Source organism: Mycteria americana, chromosome 4 (genome assembly GCF_035582795.1).
Source record: "Mycteria americana isolate JAX WOST 10 ecotype Jacksonville Zoo and Gardens chromosome 4, USCA_MyAme_1.0, whole genome shotgun sequence".
Taxonomy (NCBI): Eukaryota; Metazoa; Chordata; class Aves; order Ciconiiformes; family Ciconiidae; genus Mycteria; species Mycteria americana.
In genome coordinates, this window is record NC_134368.1 from 57,219,246 (window position 1) to 57,242,727 (window position 23,482).

General features: G+C 40.5%; 1 protein-coding gene across 2 annotated transcripts in view; it reads left to right on the forward strand.

Annotated features, from left to right (window-relative positions):
- BANK1 (B cell scaffold protein with ankyrin repeats 1) overlaps positions 1-23,482 on the forward strand; it is a 161,979-nt gene that overhangs the window by 467 nt on the left and 138,030 nt on the right. The window lies entirely within an intron of this gene.

A 23,482-nucleotide genomic window follows, 5' to 3' on the forward strand; every position in this document is an offset into this window, starting at 1 on the left:
GAAGTAGGGCTTCGCTGCTGGAACGAGTGCGGCGGTTTTCTTCAGGGCTGCCCGTGGGGGCTCAGGGGGCTGTTGGTGAAGGGTGGAGGTGGTGGTGTGAAGGGTGGAGGCGGTGGTGTGTGGTGAGATGCGTGGGGAGAAATGGGATGCGCTGCTGCCCGGGAAGTTCCTTTGCTTCCCCAGGTTGTTGTCCAAGTGTCACATTGGAAAGTGGAGAAACCTACATGAGGTATTCTCTGCTTTTTCTTGATAATTCTTGGTGCTTATTGGGTGCATACCCTGTTAGCATGGCTAGTAAAAAAAACCTTTTTTTTTTTCCTTTTGATATTTCAACTCATCTTACCTGTTTGCATGTTTTCATGGCAAATTGTGCCAGAGTTTTTGAGGCAGCTGTTCTTAGTACCTCAAGACAGTTTTAGATAACTTTTACTTGAAAATAGTCCTCAATTGCAAGTGGTATTCAATGCAGGTATTATTCTCTTACAGTATACAATGTAACTTTTCTGAAGAGTGGGAAGTCTGGCACCAAAAATTTAGGAAATGAAAGAATAAAAGTTGTATGAGCAATGTTAATACTGTCTTATGCGTATATCCACTCTGGGATAGTCTTAATTGGCTAATCACATGCTGTGTTATTAATTAAAAATTTATCATCCTTTTTCAGTCTCTCAGCATTCAGTATGGGATCCAGCCTTATTTTATACTGTACAGCAAAACCCTGCTAGACTTTGCACAGAAATATTCATTTCCTTATTTATGTTTTCATTGGTGTTTGTCACATTATCTGTGTGCCTCAAAACTGTTAGTGTGTATTTTGTTACTCCCTTGGCAGTAGTGGATTTTATTATCATCCCATTTACTGGTGGAAAAAAATGATGAAAAGATAAAATAACTTACGAGGTTCACATGTAAATCAGAGGCAGTCCTGAATCTGAACCAGGAACCCCTGACTCCTTGTCCCTGTGTTCATTCTTCCCAGTCATGTTTCCTTATTCACAGAAATCCTGTGTATTTACTGTTCCCGTTTTTTTCACATGCGTTTGCAAGGCTCAGCAACACTTAAAACAAACCAGTGACTGCAAAACTGGGCACTCAGTAAAGGGGAAATGAAAGATGTGCAGCCAGGTGCCAGAGGTTTGACTTGCTTGCAGCAGGGAGCTCAGCTTTATCTTTGTGACTCTTCTATTAGTCGGGACAATATTTTATCCTCATTTTCTGAATGAGGAATCAAAAGAGATATCTGAAGGCCTGACTCTGCAAAGGTGACTCAGTGCTTTGGTTTACTGTTCTGGTTCATCACTTTAAATTACTACTTCAAATGTCAAGACAGGTTTTTTCAGAGTACCTAATATTTTGTATCATTTTATAACATCAAAGTGACCATATTAGTTATTAATTATCAAATGCAGCATTCTAATGATATTAGTATTGCAAGCCATCCCTACCTACTACTCTCATTATATAGATGAAAACACTAGAGAAGAAAGGCAAAGTGACTTTCTCAGCTGTTGTGTAGTTAAGTTAGTTGTAGGTAAAATATCAAAACTTGGGACTGCTTTGCTTTCTACCCATCTGGTTGTAAAATGGATATAGTTATTTTATTAGTATCTAGCCTTTGATAGATAGGATTTGCTATCTAGATTTGCAGTATTGCAAGCGAAGCTTCTCTAAAGAAAAAAGTAGTGTGCATGAGCAAAACCACATGTTTAATAGCATTTTTAAATATGCATGTAACTATCCCAGTTATTAGGCAAACATATTTCTAGATGTGAACTAGTTATATTCTGATAATCACAGACGTTTGCTTAGTGATCACTTTATATAAATGACAGTATACAATTGTGCATGACCTGTCATCCAGTTTAAAGTCTGGCTTTTGGTGAATAAAGGCAGTCAAATCCTGAGTATGCATGTGAAATTGCTGGAGTAATTGCTGAGCAAACATCTAAGAGTACCAAAGAGGGATGGCCAGTTTCCCAGCTGCTTGCAGCCAGTTCCACTCACTGGCATTGGCAGGGAAACAAGTAACTGTAGGTTCAGCCAGCAGTGAATATGCTGGCCGTCTACTCTGTCATCATTTGTCTATGTAATTTTTTTCATGTATTGCTCTGCGCAAGCCTCATCCACCTGGGACCTCCATGCATAGATTCCTCTTGCAGTTTTACCGCAGCACCAAACCTTTCTTTCCACAGTGACAAGACGTCTGTTTTCTCCTGATGGGACATTAGCTGTGAGGTATTGAAGTTGCTTTGGGTGGATTGCCCAAGGCCTACTCTAGCTCAAATCTGAAAACTGTTTGGGATGCTTGGTGGGTGAGACATGCTTGGTTCTTGTCAGTACTTTGTAGGAAACCCTAGCCTAGATGAACTTCTTTATGCAAATTCCATTAAACATGCTGTACCTAGTAGAGACAATACATTCGTAATGCACGATCCTTGATGTCATCTGTCTTCACCTGAGACAGAAGGCACTGACGGGATAACTTGTTAATGGCTATGCCATGTTTGAGTTATCACTCCTCTCCATACTCATGAACATAAATATCAGAGATCTTCTATCGTGTGCTCTTTATTTACATGATGTACACTTCCGTGCCTCCAAAGGTTTCTGGGACAGTGTTTACATGACAGATATTCTGCGAGGAATCTAGCCAGTGAATAGACACAAATAATACTTGATTTTTGTTTTTCTCAAGAATTAGGGATTGCTTGAATTTTTAAACTCCTTCACTTTTAGGACAAAATAGGTCTCGGACCATGATGTGATTCAAAATCTAAGGGGTCTAGTGGTGGAGTTTTGAAGCAGCCTTAGCAATAGCATCATAATATGAATAATTAATATTACTTATAATAATGTATTAGTAATTTGAGTATCAAAGAAGCCAGTACTGCAAAAGCTGCTGTCATCTGTTACAGTCTTATTATTCTGAAAGGAAGTTCCTATTTTTTGTTATTGAGGAAACATTTTGATATTTCTGCAATGAGAAACAAAAATATAATATTCAGCATTTTAAAGCTGAAATCTGTCTCCTTAAAATGTAGAAATGGAAATTGTCACCGTGGATAAAGAAGTTCTTCTGATGTGTATTCCAGATGCAACATTTTCAGGCGAGCCTGTTGGCTAGAAACTAGAATGTTCTATTTTAAAAAAATATTGTATGACAAAAAGAAAAATGGAATCCATTAAGCTTTGAAGCTCAAGTACCTTATAATTAACACAAAGCTATCATTTGTCTTCAGAAGTGTTGGGTTGCTGATTCAGATTCAAAAATTGATGCTAACAAGAGGTTTCCCTTATGCTAATCCTCTCCGGTCTCCCTTGTGTTGCAAGCAGTGATTACTGAAGTTTGCATACAAGCAATTGACCACCCACATTTGAAAAACTGTACAACTGATGCCACAATAAAGGTGAAAGAAAGAGCAGTGATCTCAGTTTCTGTAAAGAAAAACGTTTGTGTCCAGGGACTCAAGAGCCACAGTGTCACTGTTTTGTTGTCTGTATATCTCTTGAAGCTGGTCTTTGGGCATTTGGTTAGCTTAGGTACTCCTTTATTTGCTTGTAAGTAATAAAGAATGTTTTAACTCCTCTATGTAACTCCTCTAATAAGCCTAAGTGCCACAATGCAAACAGCAGCAATAGCTTGTGATGTAATTATATCCGCCTGGGAGGTCCAGTCATTTCTGGCTATCATTAAAAAAATAAAGTTGCCCTGACCTTTGTATAAATTAAAATCACACTATTACAATGTGATCTGTGATAAACAGCTAGGTTTTATTAAATGTAAACAAAAGTAATAAGCTCAGTATGGTATTTTAAATATCTAGGCATTTTGAAACTGCTGTGAAGATAAGAAGGGAGTCATGAATACCAAGATCTAAATTTTAAACTGGGATCTATTTCATGTGATAATATTGATGATTATTTAGTGTTTATTGGCTCCCTGCATAGTAAGAAAGCAAGGCTTTGTATTAAGCCACAGAGTATAATTTATGCTATTGCAGGCCTGACAGTTAAAGCAAACTGGTCTGAAGCAGTCCCATCATTACTTTGTTTTTTAATGTTTTGCTGAGTCTTTGTGTACAATTAAATAAGATAAGGCTTACACATGTTTGACATTGAGATAGTTCAAGCAGAGGTATAGCTGAGTTTGGAAAGCACCTTTTTGATTTCAGATCACATGCTTAACCGCTGTAAATGACTTGAAACTTTATACAGGTATTTATAAATAGCTACGGTTTGTGGCTATGGTTCATTGCTACTTGTGAGCTTAGGGGTGATGAGCAGTCATTTTTATTATATGACCAATTGCTAACTAATGACTCTATTGCCAAATATTACATATTATTAAAAACAAATATTCAACAGTGAGTACAGTTCATTTTAGCAGTATCTTGAAATCACTTTTATGACAAATAAGAACTCACAGCATATCTATACGAAATACGGTTACTGCCTGAGTATAGCCTACTTGGAATGTCAGCTTTCAGTGATAGTCAGTTACTACTTTCATCAGAGAACAGTATTTTACTAGTATAGCATCTGAGCATTGATTCAGAGCATTCAAACCCTGAAGTACACAGTAACGTATACTGCAATTAGAAAAGGAAAGCAAACTTCCTTCTTCCTTCCTTTTTCGTCATGAAGATAGTATCAGTGTACTTCAAAAATATAAGTAAATGACAGCTGTTATTAAAAAAGATGCTAAGATTTTTCAAAAGCATGTAGTGCCAAGTAGTTCCCATTATTTTTAGGAGATGAGCTTTTTTGAAAATTTGGGACAGTTCATGGATAGATTTTTGGAAATGTCCACATGTTTTTTAGGAGCCTGTTTGTTTACCTTTCTTGAAATACTTGGGATTTCTCTTCAAAATGCTTAGGAATTGCTGTTATGCTTTACCACAGGTGGATTTGTGAGTACTCGGTCTTTTTGAAGTAAAGTCTTGGATGGGTAATGCGGATACTGAAAATAAGCAGGTCTGCAGTAAACCTAAATGGTAACTGATCAGCTGCATGAGAATTGTCAGGGCAGTAGCTTTCAACTTGTGGGGAAAAAAAACATTAAAAGGATAAAAATACATTTATTTATCTCTGTATTTATTATGACTTGCTTCTGCTGCCTGTTTATAAAACTGACTTGAACATGGCTGTTAGAGTGGTATCTCTCTTATTTGTATGTAAAATGCTGGAAAACTATTGTTAATGTTCAGGCACATGTAGAAGACACATTTGTGTCTGCTATGAGAGCAGAGCAAAAATTGTTGTGAATACACTTACTTACAGGTCCCACACTGTTCTAAGCAAATAAAATGTAATTCTGGCAAGGGCAGAAAGAGTTAAATACTCAGAGTGCTGTAATAGTGTGAAAAAAGCAAGGGGTAAGTTTTCATACAGCAGTTCTTTGCTGTGCAGATAGACCCAAAACCAAATCTAGAGAAAGAGTATGGTAGTCCTAGCAATAAGAATTCCCTTGGGTGGGATGCTGCACGGAAGGATTTTTTTCTTTTCAGTATTTATGGTAGTTCATTGAAACTTGTTATGTTATGTTATCTTGGTGTTGAATGCTCCCTTTAAGCTATGGTAATATTTTAAAAAAAGAAGAGAGATAATAAGATGTCCTAAATTATACAGCTTGTCCAAGAATGACATAGAAAACTAGGAATGATACCCAAGATATGAGTGTCTTAATGCTACAAACCCAAGACCCTTATCTCTCTAAATAAAAAAAAAAAAAGATGACGACATCGTAATAGTAGAAATGGTAAAACAGCCATGTTTGCTTTTAACTGGAAAAAAAAAAGTAATTTCAAAGCCTATTCAACTTTTTGCAGTCTTTTTGAGCGTCTGTGCAGAGTTTGGACACAGTGGTGGTTTGCAATGTGCAGTGCAGGGCTTAGCTTTCCTGTCCAGAGAAGCTCTTAGAGGATGCTGAGATGAGAAAGGAGATGGTTTTACAAGCATATGTTCCACCTTCCCAGTGGTCAATGCAGTAGTGGGTTCCTCAAAACAGATATTAAGAGTAGTGGGCTTTTCTTGGAAATGCTGTCTCTAGCATATCCAGCTGTCTTGATGTATTACACCATAGTTTTATTTCTACAGCTGAGATCTATGTTTGTATCAACTACAGATTCATACTGCAATATTTCATTGTTATTATTGATAAATACAACACTAAAATCAGAAAATCAAAAAAGAAAAGCAACCAAAGAAAATGGGTGAAAAATTGTTAAAACTTCATTGGTGATCTGTTGGCATTTTAAATATTTCCATTGCATGTGGTGTGATGTGCATGTCTTTGTCTGAAAGTGTGTATGTATATACTTAAGGATGTTCTTTAGAAAAAGGGAATGGGGATTTTTGTAACTGCTGTTGCTTCTGTTTAAGAACTAGGGACAATTCATATAAGACTATGAAGCTGAAATGCAGTACCTTTGTCAAGTTCTGTATTTTTTCCTCTGTACCTACTGGTAAACTTACCTCAAGTGAGTTGCTGAATTTTGCAGGTTTTCATAGCTGGAAAAAAAACCTGCAAATGTCTTCCCCCTTTCCCACTAGAATGTCTTAGTAGATGTCTTTATTTCTTAATTTCTTCATCTTTTAAGAAAACTTTTGTTCCTCTGCCTCTGAAGTCCATAGGTCCTGCACACATTTCTTGTTCTTCTCTTTGCCCTTGTGAAACATACTCCAGCAGTTTCCTGATTTTACACATGAGTTTGAGGTAAAGAATTTGGATAGGATGAGGAGACTGCATTCTTATAAGGTTCTCAGTCTTACCTCTCAATTTAGCAGAACCTCTTAAAACCACAAGTAAAACATCCATCTTATCAGCCAAGTGACTTTTATGGCTGTGTCTGGTCTTTCTGCTGAAGTGTACCACAGCTTCTGTATAGCTCACATTCTTGGGTTTCCTTTCTATGGAAACCAACATCAGAGGTGGGAAGGAAGAGAGATTTTCATGGATGCCCGAGTTTTGCTCTGACCCCAAATTAAGGTGCACCTGAATAGTGCAGCTGGATCTAGGAGCTAATACCTAATCCTAGATCCCCTACCCTAGACATACTGTATTAACCAGATAAAAGAATCTCTTCTTACAAGAAATAAAGATAATGTCAGACTAAAAGATAAACAACCCTGCCTCCCCCTCCCCCCCAACCTGACTGAGATCCTGTCAAAGGCTCTCGAATGCATTCAAGTCCTTGTGTGAGAATACACATACAGTTCAGTTCATGCCTTAATGTACTTTACCCTCCAAGTTTCTCAGTGTTGGGGACATGCATTGTTCTGTCTCTTGAACAAAGCAAGCTATTTTCCTGACAAAACTGTAATGAGGTAATGATATTTTCACTCACTATTTATCGTTACACTTCCAAATTAAAAAAACCCTGAATATTACACTTTTTTAGTTGTTCTCTATAGCACAGGGGGAATGTTAACGCATGAAGAATAAGTAATTCAAGTTCGTTTACTGTAGTCAATAAAAAGTAGTGCGGTTTTGGGGTTTTTTAATACCAGATTAGAGGTACAGTTGAAATAGTAAGCATTATTTATTTTCTAATGGAAAATATGAAAAATTCTAGAATGTTTTGAAAAAATAGAAAAAATGTATGGAATAGCATTTATTAATGGAACTTTTAAGAAATTGAATAATATATATGTTAAACATTTTCATATAGTGCACCCTTCTATTATTCATCATTTTCATTTATTCATGAAACATTTACAGTTTAAATAGCTGAAAGGAAAAAATATAGTATGCCTGGAATGAATTGAACAAGGACAATTTAGAGCCATTTGAGGACTGAAAATAAAAGCCCCAATCTTAAGTAATGCTAGTGTCTTCTGTAAAAATGAAATGCTAAATACAGTACAGGCTTCAAAGCCGTTTAATGCTAATGTGATAGTGGGCACTAAATGAAAACAAGTGTACTTTTATCAGAAGCCACAAGTGTGGTGTTCCTCTGATTTATTAAGGTTTATGTGATTGAAAAGACTTGGGCACTTGCTCTTTGTAAACTATAATATGCATGACTGACAGAAATCGATTTTTTTTTTTTAATGAACAAACCCATACAAACAGCAAAACACAGATATCTGACTTTGATTAGCTTCCTTTTAAAGATATGTAATACACCAGGAAACTGGTAAATATGCAGTATTCAGTATAAAATCCTTCATCACATAGTGATTTCTCTAGAGGTTTTGTTACCAAGATTTTTTTAAGTGTTTGCAATAGCATTCACATAATTCAGTTATGACTGATAAGCACAGAATGCTAGCCAGGACTGTGTGCTTGAGCATACGTATGAAAAATCCTAAGAAAATGGCCAATGCAGTTAACAGTGTACAAGCAGACTGTGTCTACATAGAACAACTTCTTCCCATTATAAGCTCAGTTTATCTGAGCATTTAAAGAGAAGCTGGCTCAATCAGATCGAACATGTTTAGAACTTTGGAGCTGACTTTAAAAAAAAAAAAAAAAGCCTTCTGAAAAATTACTATTTGATCATCGTTAGTTCTCAAATGCCTTTTGTTTGTTCAAGGGAACTGAAATAAACAATCCATGTGATTTATGAGTCTCAATTCGCGTTTACTTCAAAGCATGTTGATTAGGCCTTTAAGTAAACCAGATAGACCACACAACATCTTTATGAGTGTCTAAATTATTTTAGCTATGTCCGGAAAGTAATTTCTTGCAGCTTAATCTTACTTTAATATCTAAAGATAATTTACATTTCAAATTTATCTGAATCTTTCAGATAGTATTTTTAAAAGGTAGGGCTACTAGAAAATTTAATAAAGATTGAATCAAAGAATAGAAAAAGTCTTGCTTGGAAAGGATGTTCAATATTATCTAGAAAATCCAATAAAAATGCAGAAAACTCAGTACACCTTTTTTCCTCCACCCCTGCCAAGATGTCTGCTACCAGAGCGTTTCACTGAATCTCCAATTGCTGTAGACTTCCTCCCTGTAAAAGGCTAATTCCCCAGCTAGTGCGTGTCAGAATAGCTCTATTTAATCAATGAGGCTTTGTTGCTGCACACTACCAGAGGAAATTTTGCCAGTGTTTTTAATCAAAACTTTTTAAGGTTTTCATACTTGCATTCTGTTTTTGTAACACCATAATCTTATCAAAACTTCCAAATTTGTTTCTCTCCCTTATCAATTCTGTTCCCTGTTCAAGAGTAACCATTTTAGAGGAGGCCAAATCTAATTTGGCCTTGAATGCATGGAACAGTCTGTAATGATTGAATTAGAGAAAAGATATTTTCTGTGAAAGTTTAAGGCAGATCCTACATTTATCAGTTTGGAAACAGAAGTATTTTCTGCTTACAGGGTACATTCAGGACAGTTTCATTTTAATTTTCTTATAGCGCTCTTGCCAAGCCATTGTCAGGTGGTTTTCTACGAGAGTTTAAAAACAGCTCTGTTTCATTGGTGAACTTACAACCTGTATTCCAACACTGAAGCTTATAGAATTCATTAAAATGGCAATCCATATTCCTGTATTTTAGCTTGCAAATAGATAGTATATACCATAAATTTTGTACTCCCACATGCTGTTAAGTCCATAGTGTTCATTGTGGATGACGTATAATAATCATTATTATTCATTTTGTACACAACCTCTTCTTTAAAACATGCCTTAAATAACATCATAAAAAGGCAGAACTACCCTTTTTTGACAACTCATTCATTGGATTTAACGTTTTGGAGACTTCTGTGAAAAGCTAGTCCTTTTTATCAGAAATCAAGGGTTGAACATTAACCATACTTAAAATATTGTAAAATTCAATTATACTATTTTATTTCTCTCACTGCAATTATGTCACAGATGAGCATTGTAAAATCTAAATTGCCAAAATGTACATACTCACCCCAAACCAGTCTGTTTTGCTTAGTTCGCTGAAAAGAGCAAAGTTTTCACACTCATCTACCAAAAAAAAAAAAAAAAGCTTGCCTGAAACAATCCAGTACTGGATAAATGATAGTTTGATAGTTAAGAATCTAAGTCTTTATTAAAGCAGTAGGAGTCTTTAGAGGAGCATTTCCAAACTTAAATTCCTCTCTTTTTGTAGGTTTATGTTTCTTACTGGAAGATCAGATTGATGAAAAGTTTTACAAGAGGTTTAAGCAACTGTCATTTTTTGAAAATGACTCTTGAACATGTTCTTTTATTTCTGGATATTTTCCTTCTTAGTTTATTGTTAAAGTCTTGCGCAGTGAATTTTAATGTCATAATAAGCATTTAATTTAATAAGTGTTTCATTTTGTTGTAGTTCTAATTAGCCAATCCAGGTACCTATAAGTGCATTAAATACCACAGGAACATACGGCATTGCAGTCTGTACCAGCTATGAATTCGGTGAAAGTGGCTATGTTCAAAAATGTTGCTTGAAGAACCTGCTTTGGTACAAGTGTGCAAGAGTGAGTGGGAGCTCAGATGCATGTTCACGTTACTACAGTTAAGCATTGAGTGGCTGTGGAGTGCTCAAGTCAGTGAGCACTCTCAGGACTTAGTTTCCCAGATGCTGTAAGGCTACTTCCACACTGGTAAATAGTGCTCCCTACAGAAGGGGATTTGTAGAGGCCAGCAGTAGGTGCTAAGGAACTGAAAGCCATGCAGGGTACATTGAAGGGAGCTTATTTTGAACTTGCTCTAGTCTGGTCCTATGGCATTAGCAGGTGGCATGCATTAGGTGTGATTCTGAAGCACGTATTCTGCTTTACTTTAATCTGAAACGTATGCAGTTTATGTGCTCCAGGGCCAGTCGGTAAGGTGAAGCAAAGCCTGGTAAGAGGACAATCAGATGATTTGTTTTAAAAGTATACTCATGATCTTAACTGAATATTAATGTTGACTCACTCTAATGACCCCTCCCATTAACTTCAGAGGCTTGGATTTATCCCATGCCTCATTTTCCCTTTTGTCAACAGAATTGTTTAGGCAACTGCAAGGCAAAGCAGGCTGGGGAGTTGATCGAAGTGGCGAATAAAAAAAAAAAAGAAAAAAAAAGTTGCCAGGATAGGTATAAGCAACTGTATAGTAGAGATGTGTAGGACTGCCCCTTCTGGTAGCAGTGAGATTTTTTTGTGGTTTTAAGATGTCTGTGCAGTTATAGCAGTAATCTGCTGTAAATGAAAGATGGAGCATGGGCAGTATAAACTTCAGAGGAGGAAATGTAAGGCTGCACATTGTATTTCATATCTATACCAAACGTGCAGCCAGTTATTGCTGAGCAGATGGCATGTTAAACTGTGGTATCTTGAGGAGTCTTAGATTAGACACCAATAAAATGTATGTACAAAGAAGATGGTGATAGACCTATGACAGCATCAGCCTGTTTTAAGATTTTTCTTTTTCTGGATATTCAAGAGGAAAGTAAAAATTTGGTTATATAGATTTAGTCAAACAATGAGGGGCTTGATCATGTAAAAAGCAGGATGCTTCATAATTCCTTGGTCCTGTCCTGTCCCCCTCAAGCTTCTGAGTTTTACTATATTTGAACTACACAGGTTCTCTGACTGTAGTGAGAGAAGGTTTAATTTGGTCTCAGAAATGGTTCAAGAAGGATTTGTTTTCACTTTCTATTCTGTACCTTTCTAACTAGAAATGAAAGATAGTGTGCTTGAAAAGCTGAAAGTACTGGTGAGATACTTCCAGTTTACATAATTATGTAGGCATAGTTTTCCTGTTTGTATCCAAGAGTGAGAATATGCAGCAATTACAGTAAAGTATGGTAGGTATGGAGCAGATCATCTTGAGTGCCATCACATGGCATGTAGAGGATAACCAGGGGATCAAGCCCAGCCAGCATGGGTTCAGGAAAGGCAGGTCCTGCTTGACCAACCTGATCTCCTTCAACGACAAGGTGACACACCTAGTAGATGAGGGAAAGGCTGTTCATGTTGTCTATCTAGACTTCAGTAAAGCTTTTAACACTGTCTCCCACAGCATTCTCCTGGAGAAACTGGCTGCTCATGGCTTGGATGGGTGTATTCTTTGCTGGGTAAAGACCTGGCTGGATGGCTGGGCCCAAAGAGTGGTGGTGAATGGAGTTTACTCCAGTTGGTGGCTGGTCACAAGTGGTGTTCCCCAGGGCTGAGTACTGAGGCCAGTCCTGTTTAATATCTTTATCAATGATCTGGATGAAGGGATCGAGTGCACCCTCAGTAAGTTTGCAGATGACACCAAGTTGTGCGGGAGTGTTGATCTGCCTGAGGGGAGGAAGGCTCTACCGAGGGACCTGGACAGGCTGGATCGATGGGCCGAGGTCAATTGTATGAGGTTCAACAAGGCCAAGTGCAAGGTCCTGCTTACTTGGGCCACAACAACCCCATGCAACGCTACAGGCTTGGGGAAGAGTGGCTGGAAAGCTGCCTGGCAGAGAAGGACCTGGGGGTGTTGGTTGACAGCCGGCTGAATATGAGCCAGCAGTGTGCCCAGGTGGCCAAGAAAGCCAATGGCATCCTGGCTTGTATCAAAAATAGTGTGGCCAGCAGGACTAGGGAAATGATCGTGCCCCTGTACTCGGCACTGGTGAGGCTGCACCTCGAATACTGTGTTCAGTTTTGGGCCCCTCAGTACAAGAGAGACATTGAGGTGCTGGAGCGTGTCCAGAGAAGGGCAATGAAGCTGGTGAAGGGTCTAGAGCAGAAGTCTTATAAGGAGCAGCTGAGGGAACTGGGGTTGTTTAGCCTGGAGAAAAGGAGGCTGAGGGGAGACCTTATTGCTCTCTACAACTACCTGAAAGGAGGTTGTAGAGAGGTGGGGGTCGGTCTCTTCTTGGGAGAAGTAACAAGTGATAGGACAAGAGGAAATGGCCTCAAGTTGTGCCAGGGTAGGTTTAGACTGGATATTAGGAAATTTTACTTCACTGAAAGGGTTACCAAGCATTGGAAGGGGCTGCCCAGGGAAGTGGTTGAGTCGCCATCCCTGGAGGTATTTAAAAGACGTTTGGATGAGGTGCTTATGGACATGGTATAGTGGTGGTCTTGGTAGTGTTAGGTTTACGGTTGGACTCGATTATCTTAAAGGTCTTTTCCAACCTTATGCAATTCTGTGATTCTGTATGTATGGATGGTATGGTAAATCTGTTTGCAAGAACCTGAACATACAGAACTTCCAATCGGTTCATTTCCAGGAAGCAACCCATTTGGTCAAAGGCAGTAGTAGTTATATTAAACCTTTCTGTGCGAGCTGTCCACTGCAGGAGAACTTAAAATTGATACCCAGGTAACTCTCCAATTTGGTCCTATTTTAGGACTGGTAATAATTTTGAGAATTTATATTTTGCGGGGGGAAGATAATTGCATATGTTAAACTTATACTGAGGAGATATGCTTGCTGGAAAAATGCCTTTTGAATCTCATGTAAGCTTTAACCGTATTTGGGCATTGCAGTTGATTTTGCAATCCTGTGGGTGAATTGTGTGAAGGCAGGCTTGCACTCATGTGCAAGCCTTGATTTCTTTCTGTCTGATGGGCAGAAATAAAAGTAGTTTGTTATATAGCTAGTGTCTAGAATCTTTGTCTTAAGGCAGTAGAGAGGAAGCTGAGGTGGATTTAATATAGAGAAAGCTTTCTACTGAGGTTGTTGCTGAATGTTTTATTTAGCTTGGTTTCTAACTCACTGTTAGCTCTGTCATTGCTCATTTTATGAAGCTACATGTATTTATGTAATTATTTTCTACTTCATTTACTTCCTTCTGTGTGCATCATTAGCATGAATGCTGTTTAAAAGGTCAACACAAAAATATAAAGTGTTTGTCCAACACTGATTAGAGATTTGTCTTGTTGTTGTTGTTGTTTGGGGTTTTTTTGGTGACTGTCACATGTTTGTCAGAAAGGGACAAAAGAAATGAGCTGAAACTGGAGGACACCTTCTTTCATAGCCTCATAGCTTAGGTATGTTATAAATCAAATAGAAACTGCTTCTCACACTTCCTTTAATTTCTGGATGAATGCTCAAGTAAATGAGATGCATAAAAAATGGATTTAAAATCAACCTGCAAAGGCAGGAGAAGATCAAGCCATTTGATTTATGGGGTGTCAGAAGCCCTCCCTGGATACTCTGCTGACTTGTGGCAAAGGAAACATAATAGTTTTAGAAACCTAAAGAAGTATGGGTGAGACACTGGAATAGGTTGCCCAGAGAAGTTGTGGATGCCCCATCATTGGAAGTGTTCCAAGTCAGGTTGGACAGGGGCTTTGAGCAACCTGATCTAGTGAAATATGTCCCTGCCCATGGCAGGGGCTTGGGCTAGATGATCTTTAGAGGTCTTTTCCAACCCAAACCATTCTGTGATTCTATGACTGCTTTAAGAGTTCTACCAGACAGATTTCTTGTGTCAATGATAATCTGTGACTTAGGAACTGTTGGGATGTCATCTATGGTTAATTCAGTGTATTTGACCACATTACAAATGCAGGGAACACAGAAATCTCTGAGCAGAAATTGCAATAAGTGGTGGTATTTACTGAAAAACATTGTCATATAATGGTGATTGTCTGATGATCAGCGTCTGCCAAGTCCCTGGTGTACAAATTAAACTAATTCATGTGTAAGACATTTTCCTTGTGTTTGATACAGCAGTGCTACTGTGTGACTTCCCCAGATCACAGCAGCTGGAACCACAGCAACTTGCCCAAAATGTTATTGCTTGCAAGATCAGTGCTTTCTGTTTTCTTGTATATGCACCATTTTCTGAAGCATGTTCTCTTGTGATAGAGGTAAATGTACTGGATTTCATGAGACTGTTTCCCCTAGCAATAATTAATATCTGCAGAACATGTTTTCCATTCTTTGTTTCTTATTTTGAAGGAATTAGATATAAGAATTTGTGAGAAACTGAAGTAACAATGGAATCAAAGGTGGCAGAGAAAAAAGCAACAGAAGGCAGAAGAAAAAGTAAAGAAGTTGAATTTAAACAAGCAGACTTTAAATGTGATCTTAAATCCAAAAATCCCTGGGGTAAGTAAGGATAGGCACATCTAGAGAGATCCTGATAAGAGAAACACTGGCAATAAAATAAATAAATAAATAAATAAAAGGATACTTTGGTTTACCCTAACAGTGAAATTTTGAAATTGAAATTTGTTTAAAATGTTTCATGTTTATAGAACTATAGTTATAGTGATAGTGTAAGGGAAAGCTTCAGGTGGTGGTCGTTTCTAGTAGCACTAGCATCAGTCAATACAACCTTGATACAGCTTGTTCAGGTTTTCATGTGACCTTAAAGACTTGTTCCACAGCAATCATAAAAAAAGTAGTGTATTACTTCAGCGTCGTGGGTTTAGCTATTGGTGAGACAAGCCCTTAGCCTCTGGAGGCAACTCCTGTCAGGTATGAAGGAAAGATATCCCTTCAAGGAAGATGTTATAGATCGCCCAGGCAAATGGGCCACCATGGAGAGAAGTATCCAGTACCTGAGGGAATTAGCCATGCTGGAGGTGATTTATGGGGACCTGGACAACGAGCAGTTAACCAGAGATCCAGAGGAAGTCCGGTGTACACGACCCATGTGGCAGAAGTTTGTACAGAGCGCACCATCATTGTATGCCAACTCATTGGCAATACTGACCTGGAAGGACGGAGAAGGACCAATGGCAGATGAAGCAGCTAGCCAGCTCCGGGAATATGAAGAAAGTATCTCTTCCTTCCTCATCTCAGCTGTGGAGAAACTGTCCCAGGAGGTCCAGCAACTCAAAGAGGATATGTCCTACTCCCCACCTGTATGGACCAGTATCTCAGCCATTAGGAGTAAGCATCCCTCTGCTGAAAAGAGAGGATATAGAGGGTACACACCACAGGCCACCCTGTGGTTTTACCTGCATGACCACAGAGAGGATATGAGGAAGAGAGGTGGAAAATCTACTTTGACCCTAGAGGCATGGGTATGTGAGTTGCAAGGAAAAATAATCACAAAAGGACGTTCTTCCAGGAAAATTGCTGCTCCAGTTTCCAGTGGGCAGTTCCCCAGACAGAGTAGAAGGGCTGATCTTACTCCTGGTTTTAATGAAGGAACTCCTGACTTCTATTTACGAGAAGTGAGTAATGAATACTATGACCCAGGACTAGAGGGGCCCTGCCTCCAACCAGGTGGAGGAAAGAGACAACCGGGTTTACTGGACTGTGTGGATTCGACGCCCTGGCACATCAGACCCACAGAGGTATAAAGCTCCTGTAGACACCGGTGCACAGTGTACCCTAATGCCATCAAGCTATACAGGGGCAGAACCCATCTGTGTTCCTGGAGTGACGGGGGTCCCAAGAGCTAACTGTACTGGAGGCCAAAGTGAGCCTAACTGGGGACGAGTGGCGAAAGCACCCCATTGGGACTGGCCCAGAGGCTCCGTGCATCCTTGGCATAGACTGCCTCAGGAGAGGGTATTTCAAGGACCCAAAAGGGTACCGGTGGGCTTTTGGTATAGCTGCCTTGGAGACGGAGGAAATTAAACAGCTGTCCACCTTGCCCGGTCTCTCAGAGGACCCCTCTGTTGTGGGGTTGCTGAAGGTTGAAGAACAACAGGTGCTGATCGCTACCGCAACGGTGCACCGGTGGCAATATGGCACCAACCGAGACTCCCCGATTCCCATCCATAAGCTGATTCATCGACTGGAGAGCCAAGGAGTGATCAGCAAGACACGGTCACCTTTTAATAGTCCCATATGGCCAGTGCTAAAGTCTAATGGAGAGTGGAGACTGACCGTAGACTATCGTGGCCTGAATGAAGTCACGTTGCCGCCGAGTGCTGCCGTGCCGGACATGCTGGAACTTCAATACAAACTGGAGTCAAAGCCAGCCAAGTGGTATGCCACAACTGATATCGCTGATGCGTTTTTCTCAATCCCTTTGGCAGCAGAGTGCAGGCCACAGTTTGCTTTCACTTGGAGAGGCATCCAGTACACCTGGAATCGACTGCCCCAGGGGTGGAAACACAGCCCTGCCATTTGCCATGGACTGATCCAGACCGCACTGGAACAGGGTGAGGCTCCAGAACACCTGCAATACATGGATGACATCATCATGTGGGGCAACACAGCAGAAGAAGTTTTTGAGAAAGGGAAGAAAATAGTCGAAATCCTCCTGAAAGCTGGTTTTGCCATAAAACAAAGTAGGGTCAAGGGACCTGCACAGGAGATCCAGGTTTTAGGAATAAAATGGCAAGATGGATGTCATCAGATCCCAATGGATGTGATCAACAAAATAACAGCCACGTCTCCACCAACTAGCAAAAAGGAAACACGAGCTTCCTTAGGCATTGTGGGGTTTTGAAGAATGCATATTTCAAATTACAGGCTGATGGTAAGCCCTCTCTATCAAGTGACCTGAAGAAGAACGATTTCAAATGGGGCCCTTTGAACAAATTAAACAAGAGATAGTTCATGCAGTAGCCCTTGGGCCAGTCCGGGCAGGACAAGACGTAAAAAACGTGCTCTACACCGCAGCTGGGGAGAATGGCCCTAGCTGGAGCCTCTGGCACCAGGGGAGAGTTGAGGTCGACCCCTAGGGTTTTGGAGTCGGGGATACAGAGGATCCAAGGCCCGGTATACTCCAACTGAAAAAGAGAGATTGGCAGCATAGGAAGGGGTTCGAGCTGCTTCGGAAGTGGTTGGTACTGAGGCACAGCTCCTCCTGGCACCCCAGCTGCCGGTGCTGGGCTGGATGTTCAAAGGGAGGGTCCCCTCTACACATCATGCAACTGATGCTACGTGGAGTAAGTGGGTCGCACTGATCACACAACGGACTCAAATAGGAATCCCCGATCACCCAGGAATCTTGGGAGTGATCATGGACTGGGCAGAAGGCAAAGATTTTGGAATATCGCCAGAGGAGGAGGTGACACGTGCTGAAGAGGCCCCACTCTATAATAAACTACCAGAAAATGAGAAGCAATATGCCTTCTTCACTGATGGGTCCTGTCATATTTTGGGAAAGCATGGGAGGTGGAAGGCTGCTGTATGGAGTCCTATACGACAAGTCGCAGAAACTGCTGAAGGAGACGGTGAATTGAGTCAGTTTGCAGAGGTGAAAGCCACCCATCTGGCTTTGGATATTGCTGAATGAGAAAAGTGGCCAGTACTTTGTCTCTGTACTGCTTCATGGATGGTGGCAAATGCTCTGTGGGGGTGGTCACCGCAATGGAAGCAGAGCAACTGGCAGCGCAGAGGCAAACCCATCTGGGCTGCTGCACTGTGGCAAGATATTGCTGCCCGGGTAGAGAACCTGGTTGTAAAAGTACGTACCCAAGGGTTGGGCCACTGAAGAACATCAAAACAACCAGCAGGTGGATCAGGCTGCTAAGATTGAAGTGGCTCAGGTGGATCTGGACTGGCAACATAAGGGTGAATTATCTATAGGCCATTATTGGTGGGCCCATGACACCTCAGGCCATCAAGGAAGAGATGCAACATACAGATGGGCTCGTGATCGAGGGGTGGACTTGACCATGGACACTATTGCACAGGTTATCCATGAATGTGAAACATGCACTGCAATCAAGCCAGCCAAGCAGTTAAAGCCTCTCTGGTATGGAGGATGATGGCTGAAATACAAATATGGGGAGGCCTGGCAGATTGATTATATCACACTCCCACAAACCTGCCAAGGCAAGCGCCATGTGCTCACCATGGTGGAAGCAACCACCGGATGGCTGGAAACATATCCCGTGCCCCATGCCACTGCCTGGAACGCTGTCCTGGGCCTTGAAAAGCAAGTCCTATGGAGACATGGGACCCCAGAAAGAAGTGAGTCAGACAACGGGACTCATTTCTGAAACAACCTCATAGGCACCTGGGCCAACGAGCGTGGCATTGAGTGGGTATATCACATCCCCTATCATGCACCAGCCTCCAGGAAAATTGAACGATACGATGGATGGTTAGAGACTACACTGCGAGCAATGGGTGCTGGGACATTCAAACACTGGGATACAGATTTAGCAAAGGCCACCTGGTTAGTCAGCACTAGGGGATCTGCCTATTGAGCTGGCCCTGCCCAGTCAAAACTTTTACGTACTGTAGAAGGGGATAAAGTCTCTGTAGTGCACATAAAAAAATATGCTGGGGAAGACAGTCTGGGTTATTCCTGCTTCAGGCAAAGGAAAACCCATTCGTGGGATTGCTTTTGCTCAAGGACCTGGGTGCACTTGGTGGATAATGCGAAAGGATGGGTAAGTCCGATGTGTACCTCAATGGGATTTGATTTTGGATGAAAATAGCCAATGAATTAAATGTTATGATGTTAATTGCTATATAATACTGTATGTCATCACTTCTATGGTGGCTATATGCCATATCAATGATATTGCAGTCAGAATCACCCAGATTAATGAAGAATGAACTTCGATGAAACCAAGCAAAGTGGAGCAATGATAGAACTGGAAAAGTGCAGTGGTGATGGAACCAGAACTGGCTTCAGCATGCAACAATCCAACACCACGCACCATCTCTCCTGCTCTGAAGGACTGTTATGACAGATGGAGCCCAAAGTCATGGACTAAATGAACTGAACAGACATTTTAGAGGGATGGCCCATAGACTAAGGGAATGATACCTGTGTGCGTATATCAAAAGACAGGAAAAGTGGTGGTGATTAATTGGAATGTATTGGAAAGGGTAGGACCTGGGCATGATGTAGATGGTATAGAATAAGGGGTGGATACTGTCCTGGTTTTGGCTGGGAGAGAGTCAATTTTCTTTCTAGTAGGTGGTATAGTGCTGTGTTTTGGATTTAGGATGAGAATAATGTTGATAGCACACTGATGTTTTAGTTGTTGCTAAGTAATGTTTGCACCAGTCAAGGACTTTTCATCTTCCCATGCTCTGCTGGGAGCACAAGCAGCTGGGAGGGGGCACAGCCAGGACAGCTGACCCCAACTGGCCAAAGGGCTATTCCACACCATATGATGTCATGCCCAGTATATAAACTGGGGGGGGAGTTGGCTGGGGGGCAGCGATCGCTGCTCAGGGACCGGCTGGGCATTGGTTGGCGGGTGGTGAAAAGTTGCATCACTTGTTCCTTTTTTTTTCCTCCCTGCTGGGATTTGCCCCTTCCCCCCCCCCCCCCCCCCCCCCCGTTTTCCTTTTCATTACAATTTATCATTATTATTTATCATTATTATTTTTATTTTATTTCAATTATTAAACTGTTCTTATCTCAGCCCACAAATTTTCTTTTGTTTGGTCTTCAGATTCTCTGCCCCATCCCACTGGGGGCGGGGGAGGGTGAGCAAGCAGCTGTGTGGTGCTTAGTTGCCGACTGGGGCTAAACCATGACGTTCAGCTCTTTATACTGTCATTATGGTATAATTTTCTCTTCGTGATTTGTTCATGTCTAAAGCATTTCTGAATTACCCGGTTGTATTCTGCTAAATCTACCAAAGGTGCGATTTGCTCTCAAGGAAGTGACTGTAATGACACAAAAATTTGCCTCATTGCGGTGGTGATAAATAAAGGTGGAGGTATACCTTGAAATAGAGAACTGAGTTCAGACCTCTATATGCCATATTCATGTTTAGTCTTGTTCATTAGAAATGAGAGCACCTGTCCATCAGTAGGTATTCAGCTGCGGATGGACAAGGCCTCCACACACAAAGATACTGTGATAATCTTTACACTTGCCTATGTATTCACAGGACAGATCAGAGAGAGAGGCCTAAACCAGGGAATAAGGCCGTATCACTTTTCAGGAGAAACAGCTTTTTGGGAATAATGTTAGCTTTGTCAGGTTTGATAGTCAGGTATCTTTCTAGCCTACCTGGGTCAGGTCCATGCTGTGGAAATGTACCCCAAGAACTTCTTTGGCTCTGTGTTCCCATTGTCATTGCAGGAAAGGTCAATGGAATCTCTTTACAGAGAAAGCCCACAAGATCAAGCCTAAACTCATCCCATTTGTAGGAAAATTGTTCCTCTCTGTGGAACCTCATTTTGCCCACTCCAGACCTTGCTGAGCTTAGTGAGAAGAATGATGAAGACATGAGGCTTGATTTTATACAGATAGAGCAAGTATTTGTTTTCACACACAACTTAGCAATTAGCGACAGAAGGTACATAAAGGATGAAAATGTTCTTATTACATGCTAGTTAAATAGGCATTTGAGAATAGAAGTGCAGCCGCTCTGCTGGCTGATACAGTGATGGCAGGAATGTCCCATGCTTTAGGATAATTGCTTTAATTGAAACAGGTGTGCCACAGTGCTGCAGCAATTTAGCTGCTTCGTGATCTCACGCTAAAGTTTACAAGCAGGCTTTTATAATTTTCATTTCCATTAGTGGAACGTCTCTGAGAAGCAACATGACTTACTTGAAAACATTTGCCATTATCTGCAAGTAGTTCTAAAGTGCTTTCTGCTGTCCTTCCTGTGATGAATCCATTTTGGCTTGCTTCAGGGGATTTGCCTTGCAGAATTCCAGCAACCAAGAGCTAGAGATGTGTTTTGAGATACATTTACTGGATGTGTGTCAGGTGCGCTGACTGGGAAAATCAATGCCTTCTGGATGGGTGAGGGGCAGTTCATTATGCTAAGGCCACTGATTAGTGCTGAATTAAATGTTCTCATTCTGTTTCCAAATGTTAAATTGCAGGGGTGGTTTGAAGTGCTAGTGAAACTTTTTCCATAGTTCCTTATTATATCATTTTAAGCGATCAGGGCAAGCAATATGAAGAAATGAATGGCTGAATCTTTATGGAAAGATTGCAAAGGGGCCAAGAGACTAAAGGTCCTTTGCTTCTGGAGTCTCATTTGAACTAGTATGTATGCTTGCCATTCTCATCCTACGTAAAGCCCAAATGGAAATGAATCTTCTTGAGGTTAGAAGAAAGGTTTTGCAAATCTTTGAGTAAAGATGGGAGTCTGGGTCTCTTACACTTTCTTATGTTTCTCATGCTCCATTCTTTGTCATTGTGTCATGGCCTTTGACTATACCCACAGTGTTATCCCACAGGGTGAAAGGAATGTGGGAGAAAGGGAAAGCAGAGGAGATGCCGCAGAGGGAAAACAGACATTTTTCAGACCCTAGTGATTTTAAAAAACATGGACTTAAGACTCTCTAGATGAAGAAGGCATATTTCCGTGGAATGGGAAGTCGTAAGAGAATGTTAGGCATTCACTATGGGTGACATTTGATTTGGACAGTGAAACTAGAATCTTAAGATACATAAAAGTCTCATCAGATGAGTGTGGTTGACTTCTAAAGTCTTGAATTTCCCTACCCTGGCTCTCCTTGCCTGGAAAAAACTAACACTTATTTTTGTGTAAGTTTTTAGCTTGGGAAGATACTCATGGTAATCCTGGAGAGTGTAGCCTGCTATTTACAAAAGAATTAAAGATGCAGTGGATGTCATTCCATATTGCTTATGTTGCCCCAATTTTTCATCAATAGATTACAAGAAGGTGAGCAAGAACTTCCATTCTGTGCTTTTCCACTTCTCCTTTGAGATATACAGCAACTGTACTTATCTTAACAAATTTTTGCTGATGGACAGTAGCTCCTTACATACCAACAGAGTTCATACACTTCTTTCTCAAATGCCTTTCCTTTCAAGACTGCCATTTAAAAAAAAAAATAAAACAACCTCCCCTTCCCCAAGTGAGGACATGTGTGATAGGAAGAAATAAAAGGGATGAATTTTCTTCTTTCTCCAGCAGTTGATCCTTTCCTTTCTCAACATAGTGTTTGAGAACAATTTGAAAGGGAGTTTTCTTCACACAGATATCAAAAGCTAATGCAATTGAGGCAAGGACTGTAAACAGGCTTGGACTACGTTTTCATTAGGGTTGACTGTGGCAAGCTTGTGTGGTTATAGGAATTCCTGGGCAGCTGAGTGAACAACAGGGAATGACATTGTTGTGCTCCAGTACCCTAAATGGAGAAGGCTGTGAGAAATATGGTGATCCATCTTTCAGTTAAAACTTGGGTAAACATTGGTGTTCAAGTGTCACTTTTTTTACCAAAGCATCCTAAGGCAGTGGGACTGCAGAGCCAATTTTTAAACTCTAGCCTAATTGAAATCAGCCTTATTTAAGTCAAAGTATGTTAATGCTGATTTGCTGGAAACAACTGTAGTAAAATGCAGATATCTAGAAGTAAAGCACATGATCTACAGACATTAAGTCTTTAAAAGGTGGGGAGTAAGTTGGCATCTGTGCAGAGAACTTGCTTTTCTGAACCTAGCAATGTTATTATCAAAGATGAGTGTTACCAAGTACTTCTTGCTCACTTCGAAACACACAGAATCTTTTACAGCATTGCAAGATTCATAAACTGAGGTACCTGTTTAAGAGTAGCCACCAGCCCCCAGTCTTTGATTTGTTTCCTTTGCCTTCCTGATGTATTTAGTGCATTACAGAGTTCTTGAGATTTCCTTTCACTTGCCTTTTTTTTTCTCTATAGTTGCCGTAAAAGAGATGTTCTTTTGCCTTATGTATGCAACTTCTTGATTCCTGCTTGGTCACACTAGTCTGCAAAGATGTTCTTGTCTC